This window comes from Mauremys reevesii, linkage group 5 (assembly GCF_016161935.1).
Source record: "Mauremys reevesii isolate NIE-2019 linkage group 5, ASM1616193v1, whole genome shotgun sequence".
Taxonomy (NCBI): Eukaryota; Metazoa; Chordata; order Testudines; family Geoemydidae; genus Mauremys; species Mauremys reevesii.
In genome coordinates, this window is record NC_052627.1 from 29,456,054 (window position 1) to 29,478,448 (window position 22,395).

The window sequence follows — 22,395 nt, forward strand, 5'->3', positions numbered from 1 at the left end:
TTTCCAACAGTTACAAGAACATATATATATATATGTATATACACACATATATATACATATATATATGTGGACAAATGTTTGACTGGATATGATATGACATTTTAATGTTACTATAAGCTTGTTATTTTTTAAGTTTAGCATTGTTAACATAAAAATGACTGAAAGGATGTATATATATGGAAATGTCAAATTAATTTTATAAAAGCAGTTGTTAGTAATATCACAACAGTGTTTTTAAAGGTTAGGCTTTAAAATAAAGCATGTTACACAGAAGCGATTAGGATTTTTCGCTTGCGAGCAAGGGAATGTATATACTAAATGCGACACTGTATGTTTCTAACATATTATAAAAAAACATTGTGTGAATATCAGTTTTAGAATAGTATCTCTGGTGGATGCAATGATGTTTCTGAAATTGCAATGTAAAACATGCCCTGTGTATAACATTTCGTACAATATTATTGTTTTACTTTTCAGCAAACATGAAAAATGTGTTTTATTTCATGGGAGTAAAATATACAGCATACAGTTTTGTCTGGAATTTTTTTTTATGAACTAACTGCATAGTAGTAACTACTTCACGCTGATTGACTGATAGATGACACTGGATCCCCTTCTTTGGAAACACGGTGCAGTAATTTTTACTGTAATACGTATAAATTACAGTTATTTCCCCACAAAAAAAATCCTTACACTAAAGTTACATGCTAAATAAACTCTGGCCTTGGAACGATTGACTTCTGCAGAGTAGACAGGATTCCATTATTCCCATGAATAGCTCATCGGAATATGGATTATTTGAGATTGCTGGACTCAAGCATTTCTAACGAAAAACAAAGTTGCTGCATCCATGTATACAGTGAATGGCTCACGCTGTGAAGGAAACTTTTATTAAATACTAAAAAAAAACTTGCAAACACCTCCTATTCAAATGCCACAGTCACCTTTTTTCTTAAGCAGAGAGATCTTTCATGTAATATATTCCATTTCTATTTCCAAATTCTTTTCAGACATTAGCAGAAGCAAAGACCACTCCAAATAACCGCAACCTCTGAGAGCCCAAGAGGTTGAGAGGTTAGCCTGAAGTTTCCTGAGCCTTGTACTGCAATATGTAGTTGAGAGAAAAGGTCGTGCTCTCTGTGTTTTGTTTTAAATAATATTGACCCATTAATTCTAAACCTGCTTGTTCGTGAAATTATACAGGATTATAGTTTGCCGTCTCCAGGACAATGAAGTAAATCAAGATGAATTACAGTTCGGCCCTCCCATCCGATGACATCTGAACGGGGAATGAATGTGTGCGAATGTTCAGAGCCTTGTGGGGAGCAGGGCGGGGGAAGAAGGGAGGCTGAGAGGGAACCTTTTTATTATGGAGCTTTTGATTTAAAAAAAATCAAGAATTAAAATATCAAACGCTGAACAAACTGCAAAAAAAAAAAAAAATCGCCGGCTTGCTGTGTAGGGGGGGTAAACAGGCTGGATGGGACCTGAGACGGGAAGGTCCTCGAGTGCCTGTCCCTGGAGAAGCTGAACCTGTGTGTGTGTGTGTGTGTATGTGTTTCTTTGCGGCTGGGTGTGTTTTAGCTGCTGTAACTTTACCTATAGGCCGAGCAGACACTGCGCCTTTGTTCTACACGGAATCGCTGCCACTTAAAAAGAGATCTCAGATAATGCCCCTGCTTTATGATCGGCGCTCGCTGCACATTAACTTCTCTTTCTTTATGTTTGGAGGAGTCGCGGCCAGACCTGCAGGCAGGGATCACGCGGCGGAGGGAGAGCAAACAAAAAGCCCTTCGGACAACGGGTCACCTTCCCCTTGTATTCCTTGGCGGTGGGTGAGAGGCAGGGGCAGCCAGACGGATTTGTTCAGTCTGCCGCGTCCTGACAGTTCAACAGGCCTGGGGAGGAGTTGGTGCCAGCGGCTGGGGGGTGCGGGGGGGAGAAGCCGGGGGAATGGGATTCTGCTAAGAGTGACCCCCACCCCCAAGCAGGATAAGGGCGCTTAGTGTGGCTTGGGCAGCGTTGGGCGGGAGGGAAAGCAGGGCCACTTCTCGCTGTTTAGCCCTAGTGTAAATTAATTAATCCAGAATCAATGGATCCCCGGGCAAAGGTTCCTAAAATGGGAGGCCGGGGTGGGCAGGAGGCCGTTTCCCCACCATCGTGGGACTGGCCAGGGCAGCTCCCGGGACAGAGACGGGGGAGCAGATGGCGCCTCTTTGGAGCCCAGAAGCAGACGGGCCGCTCCGGACCCCAACTTTCCCCCTTTCCTCCCCAGGCCAAACCGGTTCCAATCGATTTGCTGCGCCATGTCAACACTTAACTGCTGGTGAGTGCGAGGGGGGAGTTGTTGGGTCCCCCCCGTCCCAGTTCCATGATTTCGGGGTTAGTTGCGTGTTAAAGTGCTAGAAACCCAACCCTCTTAAACGGCTGGGTCGTACTGGAGCTCATAGTTTCCAGTGTAAGTGTTAAAACATGGCGAGTTCAGAGCCATCCTTATCTGCCTTTACCTTCTTCCACCCTCGCTCCATGGGACAGTCGCATGTTATTAGAAATCCCCGAGAAGAATGCTGAAATATTTACCCCCTCTCTGGCTTCTTCCTACCACTATTTCCCTTCGGTGGCTGTCGTTATTACAGTTATTCCTTTGCTTTTTGTAAAATCACTCACAAAATATTGGATCTGAGCTTTCACTATGCTACTTAAATTGTTAAAAACGATGAAGAATCCGCGTGCCCACTCACGCAGGACATAAATCACCCCTAGTGTATTCTGAATTTCTCCTCCTCCCCTTCCCCGTTGAAACCTGGAGGCTCATCATTTCTCTGCGCCACTTGACCAAAGATATTATGTTTTGATTAGATCGTAAATCAAAATGTTTTTGGCTTCCCTTCTCCTTGTCAGCGATGGAAGTTTGAACATGAAAAAAAATAATAATAATGGAGAGAAGTGGGGGGAAAACTCAGAGTCTTAAAATTCCAGTTCTTAACCAAAGATAATAAAGTAACTATCTGATGTGTGGCTGCTCTTTTGAGGACTCTAACCCATAGCGCTAATGGCTGCCCCAAAGCACTCTGAGTGTGAACAAACAATGCTGTCTGGGTCCCAATCCACATCTCAATCCACAATGGGATGGGAGTCCTAATCCCTCCCCCACTTCCCGCAAAAGCAAGGATTCACTCTGCAGTCTACCCAGCCCTTCACTCCACTTCTCGTGCGCGGATTAGGAGGGGGAGAAGTGTGGCCTGTAATCAGATCTGGTGTTTTGAAACATTTATGAATATAGACTCGCTATTGATTGACTTCAGAAATGGCAAGGCGCGTTAATCTAAACACACAACGTAAGTAAAGTCACTGAGTAGGAATATACCTGAATAAAAGCGAAAGATTTCGAGTATTTCTCTGTGGTTATGGGTTTAGATGTTGTGAAACGTTGTCCCACGCGTCTGGCGATGATAGTTTAACTGAACCCAATCCCAAAATGTGAATGTAATTCAAAATGCAATTTTATGCCACAGCGGGTTAGCTGGAGGCACTTTTTATGAATGTACCTTAATTTTAAAAAATGTATATTTTTAAACCAAGAAAAATAATGACCCAATCCATTTGTATCCAAAGTCTCTTTAAGAAATAGCCACCGCTTAAGAAATAGCCACCGCTTTATTTCCCTTTGTTTGATGATTACAGGATCTCCCTCCTTCCTCCATTTCTACCTTTGTAACTCAGTGGATAAAATGTGCGTCTATTTTACTTTTGCATACATAATTTACACTCTTCTTTTATTCGGAGTATGCTGTGCATTTTATTTAAATATTGATTTTGGATTGCTTAATGAGTTAAATAAAACAAGAAAGAAGGAAAACCACAGAATTAAATCCAAATTTGTTCATTATAAGAAACAAACAAACACGCGATACTACCACCAAAAGCGTCGTTAGCATTTCAGGGGGGAAATTACTCTTTAGAAGATAGGTGACATTTGAGATTAAATTTACTCAGCACAGGAATGTCTAAGAGAAGCTTTGCAGTTTTATACAGGGGGATATAAAATGGGTACGTTACGTGTTTGAAATATGGAGAGCAATGTTGCTTTTAAACACTTTTACATAAACTCACCTCAAACTTTCCTTAAATAAATGGAAGGGGAAAACAATAAAGTTGTTAGGTTTTAGTGACGAAGAATATAAACTCCAAATTGCTTTAAAGTATATTCATTGTAATAATGTGGTACATATAATTTGCGTGTATAATTCAAAGCAATTACTTATTAGTGTGTGTCAGACAAACTAACAAAAGCAAAAACATTCAGAGTTCAAACTGAAACTGTCCTTAATCCTCCCCACAGTGTTTTTCTAGGCATCTCTGCAGTTCTCTAGTGTGCAGGCTTATTTTACATATCACACTCTCAATAATACCTAAGCAGTTTAAGGGCATATAATTTACCTTGCTAAATGCCTACTTTGGTACGCATATTATGCATGTGTAGGTCTGAATATTACGCATCCAATAGACCGTAACAGTCAATAATCCATAAACTACGAAGGATTTACGCCTTCAGAGCTCCATAAAATGCTGGACTAATTGATTGCTACAGTTTTCTAAATCAAAACATTTTGAATGAATTTATCCAAATATCTCCAACCGCCACTCTCTTTCATTTGTTTATTTGCTTCACACCCCTATCATTTAATAGTGGCATGGTCATTTTTTTAACGAAGAAAAGGACTTTAGGATGGAGATTTTGTATCATATGAACCAAGTTCCACCTCAGATGACTGTGGATACTTAGCCGAGTCGCAAACCCTTGAGTAACAGCCAACTGATGGCACAATCACAGCAACACTTCCAATCTGTGTGGCTCACTGACTTGCATTTTCAATGCGCATTATGTGTTGCCTGGGGTACTTCTGTTACGTAGGCAATCTGATGTCGCAAATCGAATTATCTGTATGATCGCAGTTTCTCCTTTGCGCGACTGGTAAATCATCCTGCGTACAAGACCCTCATTACACTAAAAAGAAGCAGTAACTTTGAGTTTTGCGGTTTAATTTTTTTAAATTATTATTATGTTGAGTTCTACCCCCAAACTGATCTGTTCTTGTGGACTTTGCGCGCTCTGTGTCAAAATAAAAATTATCGGGTAGCTTGATCGTTTTCTCACTCAGGGTGTCCTCGCTTGTGTGCACATACCAAGCGTTTGTACAGGTCACTTTACTATTGCAGACATTTGACAAAATATGAGAACTATTGACGGGTTTATGTCATTAAGTCACTAACAAAGACTGGGTTAGGCGATTGGAGGCGGCCTGCCCTGAGGAACAAAGCAATCTTATGTAAATAAAGCTGCGATCTTATTTATTGAAATCACATGGGGGGGGGGGGGTTGAGGTGATCTGTGATCTAATTGAGACGTGTTACCTACCGGGAATAAATCACTTGCATTTACAAAAATAACATGATCTAAAATCACAGTATGAGAGGGCAGCTGAGGGGCTTTATCAGATAAGAGTCCTGTTTATCTGCGTCTTTACAAAATAAACGCCCTGAAATGTTTGAGCTGAATTTGGCTACAGCCGGAGCTGGCTTTTCTGTTCAGTGTCTTGTTAGCCACTCCGAGCTTCTGATGCGATGTCGATTTTCTTCATATATTAGAGCTCGCTGAGGTGTAAGGCGTGCAGATTGGATAATGGACATTTCTGACCCCTATCCGAAAGAAACGCCACACGCTGTGCGTTAAAGTACACAACAGCTCAGCCAGTTTACCTGACAACACTGGATTAGAATCCTGAGCAGTTCCATCAGAGGGGTGGCACCAAACAGACTTTATTTCTTCGGTGCAGAGATTCCTTTAGCCTCAACCTTATGACCGGACGGTCTCCTTGCCACTCGCACTATCTAATGGTGTATTTAAAAAGCACAGGGACATAGCTAGGTGGAACATGTGGACTATTAGCCTTTGTGCGCGCGCATAGACAGAAAGGTCGAAATATATGGGCCAGGTTCTGCGCTAATAACAGCACTGTAAATCCGGATTGACTCCAGTTCAGTGAAGACGGCAGTCAATGGAGTTAATCCAGATTTACATTGAGTAACTGAAATCAGAATTATGTGCATGCATAATATTATATGTAGGATGTGTTGGGTATACGCCACCCTATATAGATCATGTATTCTATAAAACAGAAATAAAGTATATATTACAGACAGTTAGAAATATATGTTATATATGCATATCCATTTTGGAAAAAGGTACCAAAACTCCCTCTGTAATTGCACAGAGACAATGTTTTCTCTCCATCCTATATTTTTTAGCTCTTGCAAAGCGCTATGCGCAATGAACACCCGTAGGATACACTCGCGAAGTCCAGTTGCTGTGTGGTGCTCTATGGCTGCTGTCCTGGCATTCATTGCCAGCGCATAGCTTTCCTCCGCATCTTCCACTGCTCTGCAGGGAAATCAGAGAGACCCCCCCCCGCCACACACACCATCGGAGCCCTCTTCAATCTTCCCCACAGATTCCAGGAAGGAACCTGCAACAGCCCAGGGTGGTGAACAAATGAACAATGTAGGGGGATGACAGCAAGCAAGTAACCCGTGCGGTTTTTTTTCCCTCCGCACGGTCTGTTTAGATCTGGCCTTTATAAACTTTTGCATTATTGTCTGGCGATCATAAAATTGCACAGAAAAGCTGCAGCGAATAAAAAGAGGCTTAGACGGATAAAAATTAGTCCTACCTACATTTAATCACTTCCTGAGCCGTGTGTTTGTGTCTAATGCAAAGTCTCACACACAGACTCCCCAAACCCAACCCTGTTGAACATTAACAGACTGCAGCTATGCTGCGGTGTAAAATGTAACATATAAAAATGAATCATCTATCAGATTCTTGTAAAACGTCCTGTAAAGTGAATCTATAAATCTTGGTATGCACTTAATCCTTTAGACTTGACTTCTTCTCTTTCTACAACATATTTGCGCTCCCCTCCCGAAAAACAAGAACCCCTGCTTCTATTAAATGACTATGGAAGGCCATTTTTTTTCAAATACCACAATAACTTTGTTTTCCCCAAGGTGGGCTTTGAAATAATCTCACTCCAAGGAGGTGAGCGGCTTCCATTCGGCTCCAAAGCAACATAACATGACAGAAAAATGACTTCGATGGAAGGTTTTCCCCCTAGGCAGTGATGCTGGAACTAGGGGTGCTGGGGGTGCAGCCGCACCCTCTGGCTTGCAGTAGTAATAACAAACACCAAATGCATGGTTTCCAGCAAACACCAAACACCATTTCCAGCACCGCTGCCCTAGGTATAAACTTGGGGATATTTAGGCATGAGAAGGGTAAAGTATATGGATTCCCGGAGCACACAGGCAGAGGGGAGAGGCTGGAAGAGAAAGGAAACGCTGCCTGCTTAGGGTGCCGTCTGAAGCAGAATAAAGCGAGTCCACTCGGCCTTGAGGCGCAGGTGGGCGAGACTGGAGCCAGGGGGGGTTCTTGCTTCTCTGGTGCCTGCGCGGGAAGTGCACGCAAAGCTCACAGTCTCGCCATGCCAGGGGACAAGGGTTGAGCTGTCAAACGTGCGCGGGGCTGCAAGACGCCAGAGGCGATTCTGTCGGGGAGCCCCGCATCAGCCCGTGGCGGAGCAGAGCGCAGCGCAGCGCGGCGCGGGGGCCGGGAGACGGCGCGGGAGGCGCAGCACTCGGGGCCGGCCGCCCGAGAGGGCAGCGGGCTGCAGAGGGCAGGGCGCGGCGCAGGGCTCCGTGCCGCTCGCACGTGGCCTGACGGCCGCTGTGTCCGCGGGACCCGTGCGGGGACACACCGCCAACTACCCGCAGCCAGAGCCTCCCACCGCCAGGCGGGACTCGGCTACTGCTGCTCCTTGTTCCACGTGCAACCCGAGCCCGAGTTCTGGGGCGAAACGGGACCTTCCCCGGCCGGGATGCAGCTTGTCCAGCAGGGTGCTGGAAAATCTAGGTCTTGCCTTTCACGGGGAGGGTGCAGCGGGAGCCTGTGTCTTTGTTTAGCACCTCCAGGTCCATGCTTGGCCGCTGGGCTGCTGAGCCGCGCGCTGGAAGGGGGGCAGCCCCCCGCCCAGCGCTTTGTAGCAATCTGCTGGCTGCCTCTCTCTGTGTATAAACACAACACCTAGGTATGGCCCATTTGCTGCACCCGCGGTTGGTTATTAGGCGGGTCAATAAGCCAGGCCGCAGGCTGATAACCACACATAAGTCATTAGCAGACACCCGAGTTACATCATCAGAAGCAAAACAGGCTCCCGTGTGATCCACACTCTTTGTCGAGAGGCAGCGTCTCTCTATAGCTAAGAAAGAAGCAAGGCTCCTGTTATAAGATTTTATTTTGACTCTCTCCCTTGTTTTTGTTTTAAAAAAGCAACCAGATCCTTTCAAGCTTCTTATATCCCATGCTGCCATAACATAGACACATGACATCAACAGGAGTAAATCAGAGGGGTGTAATACTGTCTCCATTACAGGCCATGACAATACTCCCATTGATTTCAGTGAGGTGAAGATTTTACTCATCGTGTCCAACATTTTCAAGAGTTCTGTCCTTTAAAAAAAGGACTCCTAGCAGTTTTTGCCTCCGTGTGTTTCAGTTGTTCCTCTCTAGGAATTCCACAATGACCTTATTCTCCCAAGACTTGTCTACTCACCCTTGCTAAAGTCCAGCACTACTGGTTGCATCACTTTTGGGATCCCTAGTGTACACCGGCCACTGTTTTAAGCACTGATTGGAATCAACAAGGGACCAAAAAATTTGGTGGCTCCCTCTGTGCTTGAACTCCCAATCTTGCTAAGGCTGATGGAGCTAGATCAGTGTTAGTTAAGGGAAAGCATTGCAAAAGGTGCCTGCGTAGACCAGGCTTTTGACTCCAGGAGCAGTGTAGCTGTGTTTTGGGGGCTTGCCTCTTTTTTGTTTTCAGTTTTAATGGATACCTGAAGAAATATTTACATATGCTCAGTCATACAGAACTCAGCATGTCTCATGCATATGAATATATGTATTATTTTATACAGATTTAAAAAATCCTATTCAAACAATTGCACTATGTGACATCCTCAGTGTATATATATATATATAAGAATCAATAGTGTGAATATTTTAAATCCAGGATCAAATGAACAAGTCCATGGACTTGTGTGTAAATGCAAAGAAATAAAACTATTTACAAATAGGTCCTGACTGAGCAAAGTTCTTGTCATGAGCATAACTTTAAGTACATGAGTAGTCACATTGACTTAAATGTCACTACTAGAATGCTTAAAGTTACATATACACTTGAGTGCTTCACTGGACTGGGGCCATATATAAAGCAAGTTAATATAAAAGGTCACATATATGCAAACAGATATATTCGTATGCTATGTATATTCACATATGTTTATAAGAAAATAATTACAATGTATATTTCAAACCCGTTAGCAGTCCTGTGTTTTATGTGTGTGTATGGTTATTATATAAACATATCTTCCTACCCCCATTAAGGGCCCAGTTTCATCTCTACAGGGCAATACTCATGTGGAAGCCAGGAAATACCATAAAGAGTCCCTTGTAGAGTTTCTTCTGTTTTTCAATCAGAGTAGGGTGCTCCCTCCTGTCCCCCGTGGAAGAAAGCAAGGGTCTGATCCTCAAATCCAGCAAATGTTGGAGCTCCACCAGGGGCACAGGGTGATCCATGCAGATGCTCTGAGCCATTATATCAAAGTTGCATTCCCAGCAGCTCTCCACTACTACCTGATATTGAGACATCATTGGCAACCCTCTAGCAGGGCACCTGGTGGCTTTCTCCTGGACTTCTTTTAATGGGCGCTCCCCAGCATAGGGGCAGAAGAGGTGGGACATGAAAGGTAATACAGCAACAGGTTGCTGGAAGACTTTATGGACACTGGAGAGCTAGCAGAATTATGACATCATGACCTCCAAAAGGACTAAAAGATGATCATATAGGGTTTGTCTACACTAGAGTTGTTTACACTAGTGCAGCCAACTACACCTATGCAACCTTCCTCCGCCCCCCAGTACTGACATGCTTTTTGAAGAGAAGGAACTTTTAGATAACGGGTTTGGAGTTTTGTTTTTATTAACGTCTTTTTAACTCCAATGTCTAATGAACACTTCAGAGACAGTAGGTCTCACAGATACAATGCTGTTGTCCCTTTAATTAATCTGTGAGAGCTCACAACACACATCTCTGAAGATCCCCAAGGAGTTTTCCAGAAAGCCCGTCTTGGCATTTCTAAGGTAAAAAATAAGCAGACTGCTCCGCTTTATTTTTTAAATGATTCAGGGCTTCTTCATATAACATAACAAAGCAAGTAAAGACATAAGTGCACACACCCGTTCTTTCTAAAGTTCTTTGAAGGACTCTTTTAAGGCTGCAGTCTTATCACAGAAGACAAGGTTTCCATGACTTGACTTTGTTTTTAATTCCCTGCCGGATCTTTGACATTTTAGGATTTTTGCATGTAGTTAGGAGGATCCAATGTTAAGAAAGGAACCAGTTTCTTTGCCAATACTGAGAGCTACCGATACAAAACCTATGCCACATTGAAGGCTGTGACTTGGATCCTTGCACTGGATGTTTGTTTGGAGACCTACTGAAGTCAATGAAGCCCTGCAAGGATGCAAGGGTTTGTACTAGCAGATCTGATTGCAAGATCAGAGCCTAGGAGCGCAGGAACTCTCACCATTAGGTCTAGTAGTCTCTCTTCCATGGGTCTGTTTTCGGGGGTGTGAGGGGTGGGAGACAATCATAAAGTAGCATTCCTCCCACTGCCTCTGCTGAGTCTGAAGGCAGAATTGTACCTCTTCTGCCCATCTTCCTGCACTGCTGTTTCTGTGGGCTGGACTCTCTGGTACCTGAATAGTAGTTTAACTTGTTTTACTGCAAATTAGAATATATTTTGATTAAAATAACATGGCCTCTGGCTTTTGGCAATATCTGTTATACATTCATGACTTTAGCCTTCCCCCATCTCCTGACCAGAATGGGACTTTTCATATCATTTACATGACAAATCTCCGGCCCTAATTACCTTGGATACATTTGCTTCATAGCTTACATCCAGTTGGCACAAAAATCACACCCAATATGTAACTTTGGTATTCGCTCCTCTGACAGAAATTCCTGCAACAAGCCTCATTCATCTAAGAGACAACTTTAATAATCACACTAGAAAGTTAAAAATAAGGCACATGAAACAATAGTGCTCTAATATGAGTTACAATTAATCTGATTCCAACTATTCAGTTAATGTACTGTATTACAAATAGGAAAAGGTTATACAGAGATAAAACACACACTATGGATTTTACTCATGCCAAAATTCAGTCAAGCTTTATTCTTTTTGCTCTATTTTGATGTTACCAGGCACCCCCATTCTACTCATGTACTTGTGATTGGGCCAAGAGGTCAGAGATTTTAGCATGGAGTTACTGGCAACAAATCTGACAAGTATTCTTAATGTGATGCAATTAGGGATGATAGAACCATTCGTGCATGTCAGTAGCTATAACCCAATAAGTAGAGGCAAGAGAACGTAAGAGAGAGTTTTCATAGCAGGAGGCCTTTTTAAATTCACACAGACCATGCAGCTGAGGGGCAGACTCACCTTTCCCTTCAACCTATTTACAGAAACAGTGATAACTGAAAATGACTGTTGTTAGCTAATACCTATATGTTAGGCATAGGGCATACCATATTAATATTGTATTATTCCCAGCCCATGGTAAGTTACATTAACCAAATTATGTCGTCTTTCCCACAATTTTGCCCACTTTTCTCCTTTATGTCGAGAGAGAGATATCCCACAAAACTCTGCAAAGCTAAATGTACTTTTTGGCATTAATGAATATAAAACCTGTTTAAAGAAATATATATCTGTTCTAGATCCTAGTACAGGTACCTTCCCAGGCAACTGGTTTGAAATGTATTATCCCAAACAGAGATAAGGAAAGGTACAGAACAATTTAAGGAACTGGTAAGAACTGGTGAGTTGAATCTTAAGTGATGAATAAAGTGCTTTCTAATTTATAAGCAACTGTGCTATACATATAAGTAGTTCCAAGAACACTTTCTGTGTAAAGTGAACATGCTGCAAGATAGGAATTGCTTCCTGGAAAAGATTGTGTTCATACTATCCTACATTGTCTTAGACAATAAAATTATTTGGTCTCTTAAACATGTTTTATAACAAACCACAAGTGTAGCCAATCAATTGGCTATGCTGTTAGCAACACTGTCAATGAACGAATAAATGATCTTTTAAATAAAAGAGAAAATAGTGTTTCTCTCCTAAGCCCTTCTTATCTGTCACATTGACTCAGTGGCAGCTGAGGGCACTCAGCATCTCATAGGCCTGGGCACATCACTAATAGCACAGATTCAGCTGTCTCCTTTTAGTTGTATCAAGATGTGCGGAATCTTCATATTCTGTTTCTTCCCTTTGCATAATAAAAGGCTTCTAATATAAAGATGAAGCTTAGTTTTAGCAACACTGTTAATGGTCACATCATAGGTCACATAATATGGGCCAGATCCTGCATTCTTTGCTCTCTCAGACTCCTGCTGATGTCAGTGGCAGTTTTGAGCATGTCAATAATGCAGCCTAAGCCCCAAATGTGTATTTGATACCCTACACCTACATTATTACAGGACCAGTTTATCCCCTGTGTTTTTTTCTGTAGATGGGGTGAAAAGAGCAGAAACATGTTCATTTGTGCCCTGATTCAGCAAAACACATGAGCATATTTAACTTCAACTTGAAGTCAATGCATTTTAAGCACATACTCAATTACTTTTCTGAATCAGGGCTTTGGCTAAAATTCTGGAAGGAAGGAGGGGCCTAGCTAAAAAGGTTCATCTCCCACCCTCAGTTTCACAGCAGCTCATAGGTGTGATCGTTGTGAGTACAGAACTCCACAGTTTGTAGGGGGGGGAGCCTGGTTGGGTAGGGAAGGAGAATGGCTCACAAGAGATGTGAACCCCTGCCATATTTGCAAAGACAGCCCCACCTCAGACAATGCTATCTGTTATCTACTCTCACTGCGGGCCCTCAGCTGCATTGTGACCAGTGTGTTTCTATTGGCTGGGGGATGGAGCAAGTAGGATTTGAGGAGCCTGTGCCATTCAGCTCAGCTTTGTTAGGACTCTTTGTGCACAGCTGCAGACGGAGCTCAGAGGTGAGAAGGGATGGGTCTGGAGAGTAGATCCATGATTATGCTGATTCACTGATCATGTACATCTGCATAAGGGGCTTGTGATGAGGTTTACAAACCCTGTCCCCACCTGGGAGGGTTACTGTGCTGCTGTGACCCCAATCAGCCTTGCCTGCTGCTCCTGGAGTGGGTGGCAGGCCAAAAGTGAGTGTCTAAATGGGAAGATGCTACTCACTAGGCTTCTGCTTGGAGAGAAATAAAGACCAGTAACCATTATGTGATGAGAGATGTTGGGCTGGGGCTTAGCAGTGTCCTGACTGATTCTCCCTGACAGATAAGGTAGGCCTCAACATGGAACTACTTGGAAGTAACTGGGGACCTACTGAAGATTCTTACCCCAGGCCCTAGCAGTGGGGTTTCTCACCTGAAGGGTCAGGAGAGTGACAGAGAGCTGAGCCTAGAGGGTGGATGGATTAATAAAATAAGAACTAAGTCCAGCTGTGACAAAGAATCCTTTCTTTTGTATTTGTTTGGGCTGTGACTTTAGACTTTGCTACCCTGGAAGAGGATTGAAGTTTTGTAATGATCCATCTGGAGGGGGAGCAGTGAGGGTGATGACTTGCTTACAGGGCTGTAGGAGAACAACTTGAGCATAGGTGACTGCACCAATAGCTGTGGAGTGGCTCTTCTACTCTGTGATTTGGCAGGGAGAGGAGTACTTACTTCTAAGTCCTGTAGGATCCTTTACATCAAGCGTAGCTATTTCAGCTTGTTGTGTGGAGGAACACTTGCTGAATAGTATGATGCCTTGCCCAAAGTGTGATCCTGTAATGAAAGACCCATTTGATGTAGTGCGTAGCTGGGACAGAACTTAAGTTGTTGTAGGAAGCATAACTCTGAAGTCCATTGTTTTGGTGCAAATACCATTTTTAGTATTTAACCATATGACCACTATCAATAAAGCATAGTTTATCATAGGGCTAAACGTTCCTTTTCTTTAAAAAAGTTCCAAGTTAAGTAAATATGCAAAATTCTAACAGACAATTGTAGAGAGAACTACAATGGAAAGTGCATCATTGCCATGGAGGAATTGTATTATCAACAGTTATACATTTGTATCCATCCTGGTATCCAACTAGCTTTATCCTTTATTATTACTATTCATCTTACTACCTACACACTTATAAATGTGCACACACAGAAATGGCTCTGGTATGGGGACAGAGACTCTGTCCACTGAGTTTTACCATTGACTTCAATGGGTGCAGGATTAGGACCTAAGTGCATTCTGGTAAGGCTATTGTACATAACATTGTAAGGCCTGTTGCAGGAGACAGGAAGATAACCCTGGAATAAATTCTGCCCTCATCTGTGCATGCACAACTCCCATGGAAGCCAATGAGAATTGTGCATAAATCATATGGGGGGGGGGGTAGAATTTGCCAACAAGACAGTAAATATCAAATGAAGCAAGTCTGATAATATGCTTGCTTGTTTGAATGAATCCCGATCATCACCAATGCAGTGGCTTTCTAAAGAGATAAGTCTGCTTTATCTATCAGGAGACAACCTCTTTGACTATTGTAAACATAGACTGCAACCAAATAAGTGAAAATTGTATAAAATCACTAACAGCAGTAATTGATATAATGGGAAAACAAGATTGCAGCATCAGGCACTTTCAGATGAGTAGCCATCTAAGGACTTTACTAATCAAGCCTAACTCTTCTTGGCTTTAAAATGAGATGAGATGATGAAATCAGCTGTCTAATCCTGGCTCTGGAAGCCTGTTGGAGCAAACCATTGGTGCCTATGGATTACTAGCCATCTATCTATCCTATCTATCCAGAGGCATTTTTGTAGCTGCTGGGCGTCTTAGATTCCACCCCCTGGACTTTTGGAAGAGCTGGCAGGGGCTAGAGAAAATGTATTTTCTCTTCCCCCTTCTGATTGCTCTGAGGAGATCTACTTTTGATGGGCCCATCATTTCTGTGACATGGAGTCATTGATGAGGAGCTCTATCTTAGTGTGTGTTGTCTCTTTTGGACTTGCCAAACAGTCAGTCTTCCACAGAGTCCTTTCCCCTCTGAAATAAGGAGAGAGAGAGTGTGAATGCATCATTCCCAAGGGACCTGGGGTTGGAGTCTGATTAATTTGGTAGCAAGATTGGAATGGTTCATCTTCCGTACTTCTGAAATCGGCTACTAACTTAGGTGCCAAGATAGTTGAGTGTACAGGGACTCTAGACCAGGATGCAGAAGTCCTGAGTTCATGATCCTAGATCAGCCACAGATGTCCTGCATGAAGTAGGGCAAGTCAACTAATCTACTCTCTGTTCCCCCTCTGTAGAATTCAGATAATACTTTATTTCCTCAGAGAGGTATTGGGAGATAATGATGGTGAGGTAGTCATGTGATCTTCACCACTGTAGTATTTCAGTATCTGGAGAGACAAAAACATCTGCATCCTTTTTCCCCCCCTGTCTTTAGGCACCAAGTTTGAAAACATTGCCATAGTGCACACGTTCAGAATGTTTGCTTTTTCAGCATGCATAAATTTTGCTGTTTCAAACCCAAATTTCTTCACCAAGGCTAAGCCTACAGTCCTCACTGAGCATTATAAACATGACATATCAAAGCCAGCTTTTAAATATGGGGGTAAAAGCAGCTGAAAATTTCCTTAGCAGCTGAAAACTTGTTTGATGTCCAGAAAATTTTAACTAACTACCCAACAACCATGAAATATCTCTGCCAAGAGAATAACGAAACTGCTAAGTAACTGTAGATGGTCACTTCATTCTAAATGCCTATCTCAACCACAACTACAGCATTATTATTGAGACACACTAATACATAGAGACAGATTTATGTTAATTAATTCATCTCACTCATTATCTAAAACATTGAGTATAGCATAACTCTCCTTGAAATGCTAGATTTATTTGGACAAGTGTGTGCTGATTGCATTACATGTAAGTAGCAGAGTGAAGCAGGCCAGTTGGCCCAAATAAATGTAAATAGGGTAACTCATAGTTTAAAGAAAGTAACGCCATGTGTGACTTATACTTCATCCGTTTGTCAAATGATGTTGGCTAGGTTAGAAATTTTCATTAACATTTTAGTTTCCACAGGGAAACCATCACAGTAATTTAGAGGACCTTTTTAAGCAACTGCCATAGTGGCAGAGGTGCCAACTTTTCACTTTCCCAGTGGGTGGTCTGCTGCAAAATTCCCCAAAGGCTAAAGCTCCAGAACTGGTTTGGGCATCCCTTTAAATTGAAGGGTTTCAAATATTTTTATATGTAATCTAAGATGTTTCCAAGAAATATAGGTTCATATTTAACTTTCACAGTTTGGGGAGTTTTTTCCATCAAAAAAATCTTAAGAGGCAATCAGCACATTCCATATTCAACAACCACATAATCCCGCCCTCCCCTCCTTGATCCTACTGCCACATAGCAGAGTCTCCTTGGATTCCAATCTCTTCTCCTCTCATTTGTTTTTCTTTTATGTGGAAATTGCCAGAGGCCAGACTTTGCCATCATTATTCACAATGAACAGAACCTATCTCCATGATCAGTGCCATTGATTTCTTTTGGACTACTTGCATAGCAAAGGTACTAATACTACTCAACATGAGTAAGGATGGCAGAATCAGGTCCTAGGTTAACTTTAAACACAGTATTACAAATACTAAGGGTTCTATTCTGCTTATTCTGTGTATACAGGTTCCTGATCAATATCAATGGGAGTTCAGACAGAAATAATGACCTACATATCAGTTGCACATGTTGGTGTACCATGAAAAATGTGTTCCTTTTGGTGTGTGTTTTTTTTCTTTTTATGTAACCTTCAGAGACCTATGGAAAGAAAGGCGTGCCAAACATCTAAGTCACACAGCAAATACATGTTCTAAGCTCTGTTTGCAGATAAATTCTGGGGAGGTATGCTGCTAAGCAGAATTATGGGGTTGTGCACGGCAGATCTATGTACATCTGACTTATTCATGTGCATACCTAATTATCATAGTTAGCCAGTCAATTATCTATGCTCTTCTATGTTGGAAAAACTATGGAAAGCTGTAGATCTCTGCTTCAGAACAGAAACGTCCAGTCTGTGTTGAATTCCTCAGTAGTTCTCCTCACAGAATGGCCTGGGGATTCAGCCCCTCAAGCCTATAGAATTTAGGGAGCTGCTAGAAAACAGAGCCATCTGGTCTTACCTCCTTGAAAGAGAATCCCCCAAATGCTGGCTGCCTGCACAATGCTCTCTGGGCAGGGTGTCTATATTGCTGAGGAAGGAGGTGAATGAGTAATTGCAGACTCTGTTTGCAATAACTTATGCTCTTTGCCCTGTGGCCTTCGGGTTTGTATATGGAGAATGTGCCTCACTTTCAAACTGCAAATTTGGAGTCCTTTTATGAGACTTACCTTCAGAAATCCTCTGTTCAAAACCTTCATCATCAGGGATGGTGCTGGTGATGCAGCACCAGAATTGTTTTTACAACTTCTAAGCTGTAATAGCAGGTCTGGAGGAGCTGCAGTGGTGCTCCATGGTGGGAGCTTGACCACTACAGAAAACCTCTATTCAAGTCCTGTTTATTTTTTATTATTATTAGTGTGGTAATTGTGCCTAAAGGGCCTGATAGAAGCTGGTTCCCCATTGTGCTAAGCAATCTACAAACACAAGCTCAGAGAGCCCTACCTGGAATAGTGCATAGTCTAACCAGGCAAGACTGATTGTTGGAGGGGAAGCAGAGTCATAGAGAGAAAGTGACTTGCCCAAGGTGACACAGAAGGTTAGTGGCAGAACTAGGACTAGCCCTCAGTTCTCCTAGCTGCTGCCCTATGAGGCCTTTGTAAAGGGCTCTAGGATCTGGTCTTTAGAAATGTGTATGCTACTAGCGGCAATACAATTATAAAAATGACAAACTACATGTAATACCCTGATTCAACTAATAGAATGAACATTCTGATATTAGGGGCCAATTTTGCAGAACTACTGATTTGAATGGGACTACTTCTGTGATGAAAGTTTGCTGGACTGGGCCCTCGTTTTAAAAATATTTGTTTAAATAAAGCATAACTATTATGAAGTCCATGTTTTTGCATTTGGAAAGGGATGGTTCATGAACATAATCTTGGTATAACAGGGAATAAAGAACTCACTTTTTGAAAGTTTGTGTGTATATAGAGTAACATTTTGTCACAGCTGCTACATTTTGAAAGAGGAAAAACCTGAGAGAACCATTAACTCTATGGCACATCAGCAATCTGAGATATCTTTGTCCTCTGCTAAATGATTAGCTCAAAGCAATGCCTATTCTTGCATTTCCATCCCAAGCAAATCCTACAGACAAACACTCTAATAGCTATTATAAAATAAAGAATCCTTCATACATAACAATTTTACAACAGTGGAAAATCATTCATCTTTATTACCCATAAGAACAATGTTTATTTTTCATTCATTTTTAAAATGTTTTTATGGCAACATTTACCAAACAGTTGAAAGTAGTAGTGGAAGAGGGTGTAAATCAGAGGAGAAAAGGAGTCAGGATATCTGAATTCTATTCTTGCTCTGCCACTTATTTCCTTTATGATCTTAGGCATGAGGTTTAACAGCTCTGGGCCTCAGCTTACCCATGTGTAAAATGGCTATAATTCTTAACTCTCAGAGGAATGGATTTCCCTGCCCCCCCCAACTGCCATAGAAATCACATTGGGAGGGGCTCATGGGAAGGAATCTCTTTAAGATGACCTTACTATGTGGTTCCACTGTGGGGCTTTTCCCCATCTATGATGCAGAATTAGACTCTGGGGCATTCCTACAAACCTGGAGAATGCCAAGGGATCCATAAAAAACACAGTGCCATCTACCTGGGGACCTGTGCCTCCACAGTTGTGTGGTCCCTGCAAGGCTCTTGCCCTTCCTTAACAGCACAGCTCGATTGGAACTGCACTCCCGGGGCCTCTCCTGATCATGGCTCCCCAGGTACTCTGTACAAATAAGTTCCTAGGTGTCTTGAATTACACACGCAAAATTAGTGGAAACTTTGACCTTAATCTCTTTCTGCCTCAGTTCTCCATCTTGTAATGAGACTACTACTCCCTCCATTGACAAGGGTGTTGAGAAAATAAATCAATTTCATCTTTGTGAAATACTCTGATATGGTAGTGATGAGCACTGCAGTGTGCAGTAAAGGAGGTCTAAGGCCATGCACTGAATAGTGAGGATAATGAGCAATTATTCAATATTTTGCTTTAAGTGAGCTCCATCCATTGTTGGCACTGAATGAGGCAGGGGTCCTGTAGGAAAAAAGTAGTAATTAAAGACTATATCTTAATGCATATGCATAAGGGGGCTGAATTAAGATTGAACAGGCAACTTTAATTCTGGAATTTTCTAACTTTGTGAGTGTTTGACTTTGTAACAATGTTCTTTTAACATAGTTGTTTTAATGTAATATATATGGGCTTTGAGAGCCCTGTTGATTTATGAAGTGCCAACAGTGTGGTCGGCATCTCATAAGAAAATATAGTTGCTGATCAAAAGAGTTGATATTTAAGTTCAAATTAGAACTGGTCAAAATAAATTTCATTTTTCTTCAATTTTTGTAATGAAATTTTCATTCCACAGGTTTTGGAAACAAAGGATTTGTTTATTCAGCATTTTTATGTGATTAAAAAAATCCTAAACCAAAATTTTCCAGTTCTTATGTTTTCTCCCTTCTTATCCTTCCCGCCCCCCCCCCCCCCGGTGCTTTCCCCATTTCTCCTTATTCATTCATTTACCCACCAATTTTGCCACTGAAAAGAGGAGGAGAAAACGCAAAAAATCTTGGGAAAAATTGATTTTTTTTCTCATTTCTTCAAAAAATTCCTGAAAATGTTGAAAAACACTTTTCAAATTTATTAAAAAGCCACTTTTTAATATAAAAGACTTTCAAACAAATTTTTGACCAGCTCTTGTTCAGCTTCAGACGTGAGTACTACAAGCTGTACCAAACAGAGCTGTAAGTCACGCAAAAATATAGCAATGGTTATTTGAAAAAAAAAAAAAGGCTTTGTAGAGGTAGTGTGATTGAAGGAGCAGAGGTAGCTTGCTTGATCCATGAGAAGGGACATGATAAATAAAGTACAACCCCACTTTAGTTGAACTGTTTCTGGATATCCAAAATATCCAGGTGAGCAGGAGAGATGTTGAATAAGTGCTGCACAGCAAATGTAACTAAGATTCAGATGAGATGGACTTCCAGATACATGGGGGTTTTATAGTATAACATGTTTCAAATGAATACATTTAAGAAGGCACAAGTGTGTTAGCTTGGGCACTTGACTTATTTTTAAACACTTATCTAGTCAGCCTGCTGAGTTTTCAGACATGAGCTCAGACAAAATTCTTAAGCCCTGTACTTTAAAACTGCAAAATGTCTGTCTTTCTTGCGAAACATTTTCATTAGGCCTTGCCTACACACAACAGTAGTACTGCTTTAACTACACCGTGAAAGTGGTACAACCTCTCTAATGTGGATGCAGTCGTATTAGGATAGCTAATTTATCTACTGGAAGAGGAATAACTTGTATTGTTATAAGTGTCTTTATACAGGGATCACTGCATCCACACTGGGGGTTGTGCTAGTATAACTATTTCAGGAAAAGTATTATACCTCGTTATACACTTACAAAAACTGCGTGCAGCCCAAGCTGAACTGGTCTATGGGTCTTTGTCCTTTTTTTAATCCAGTGGGATTAATGCGTGCAAACTGCGAATACATTCGGCCAAGGACAAAGGGCTCTCTAAACAGCCCTCTGCTCACACACAGTCTGAATCCTTCAGACCTGCACTATAGGCTTCCTATAAATACAAGCTGGTTGTGCAAACTAGATGCATTTTTATGTGGTGAATGTGAAAGATATTTTTTATGTATACTTTTGAAGGGATGAGATATAGCCACTTTTCTTTATGGCCTATGATTTTATAAATACATTATCTGGATATACTGAACATCTTAAAGCAACTGAAAGGAGGATTCTATTAGCTTTTGTATAATCTCTAGGATGCAGGGAGGCACTTCTAAAAGCTCTAGCTGACAGGTTTTAACAGGATGGGGGAGGGGAGGTAAAGCTGTACTGTAAGCTCTTTGGGCCGGGGACTGTCTTCTTGGTCTGTTGTACAGCACCTAGCATGATGGCACCCAGGTATATGATAGGGGATCCTAGTCATTACTTCAATAATAACCACAATTGAAATGCTAACATTACTTTGCCAATGCTGTATCTTATACTAAATACAAAACTAGATCAGATCAAGTTTCCCAGTTGGATTTGAACTGACAAAAATTTGAATCGGGCTGTTTCTGTTCTCTCAGTTTCCCTTGTTCTGCCACAATACTGAAGCAGCTAACGTACCATGCATGCTGTTCTATGTGCTAGCATTTAGGGCCTGTTCCAAATCTCATTCAAGTCAAGGGGATTCTTTCCATTGACTTCCATGTGCTTTGGGTCAAGCCCATAGATAATACAAGAGTTGATGCCACAAAAATCCCTAAAATAGATAGAAAGATGTACATAAGACAGGCTGGTACAGCACGGGCAGTTGAAAGTGACCTGAAGAGGAAAGATTGGGTTTGTTCCCTTTTTTTGATTCTTAATGATGCACAGAGAGCGCCTGAGAGGGTTTTTATATTTTAAAAAAAAATCTCCCTTACTATTTAGTGTTCTCCTTCTTGCTGGCTGTATTTCTTGGAGCAACCCAGTGATATGGATCGGGAGCTCTCTCAGCACTTAACTGAAGGAGGAAATGTTTTGAATTTGTAACCAGACCCTGATTCGGCAAGGTACTTAGTTATGTGCTTAACTATAAGCACACAAATAATTCCATTGAAATCAATAGCACGACTCGTGTATTTTAAGTTACGCTTGTGCTTGATTATCTTGCTCAAATGGGGGCTCCAAAGGGCTTTTCTTCCAACTATTTGTTCAGCAAATGAATTACGCAGGTGTTTACAAAAAGTCTGATGTGGTCTGAATAAAAATTACATCCCCTCTCAATTTACTAGGTTTCAGTTCCTTGGTCTCTGTTGTCACAAACCTAGTAATTGTCCAGCCTCCATAGAGTCATCCAGGAAAAATTGGGTAGCCAATACCTCAACTTCATATATAAAATACAAACAATCTCAGGCCTTCTTTGTATACAACAGGCAGCAGAGAGCACAAATCC

At 41.7% G+C, this 22,395-nt stretch overlaps 1 long non-coding RNA gene across 4 annotated transcripts in view; it reads left to right on the forward strand.

The window, feature by feature from the left end:
* Positions 1-13,162: 13,162 nt before the first annotated feature.
* Positions 13,163-22,395, forward strand: part of LOC120405580 — a 66,720-nt gene continuing 57,487 nt past the window's right edge. Inside the window, exons 1-2 of one of the 4 annotated variants that reach the window (XR_005598695.1) lie at positions 13,400-13,513; positions 16,699-16,790. This is a non-coding gene — a long non-coding RNA (uncharacterized LOC120405580). Of the gene's footprint in view, positions 13,199-13,383; positions 13,514-16,698; positions 16,791-22,395 lie in introns of those variants that run through there. The other 3 variants (XR_005598698.1, XR_005598697.1, XR_005598696.1) reach the window with 3 other exon arrangements.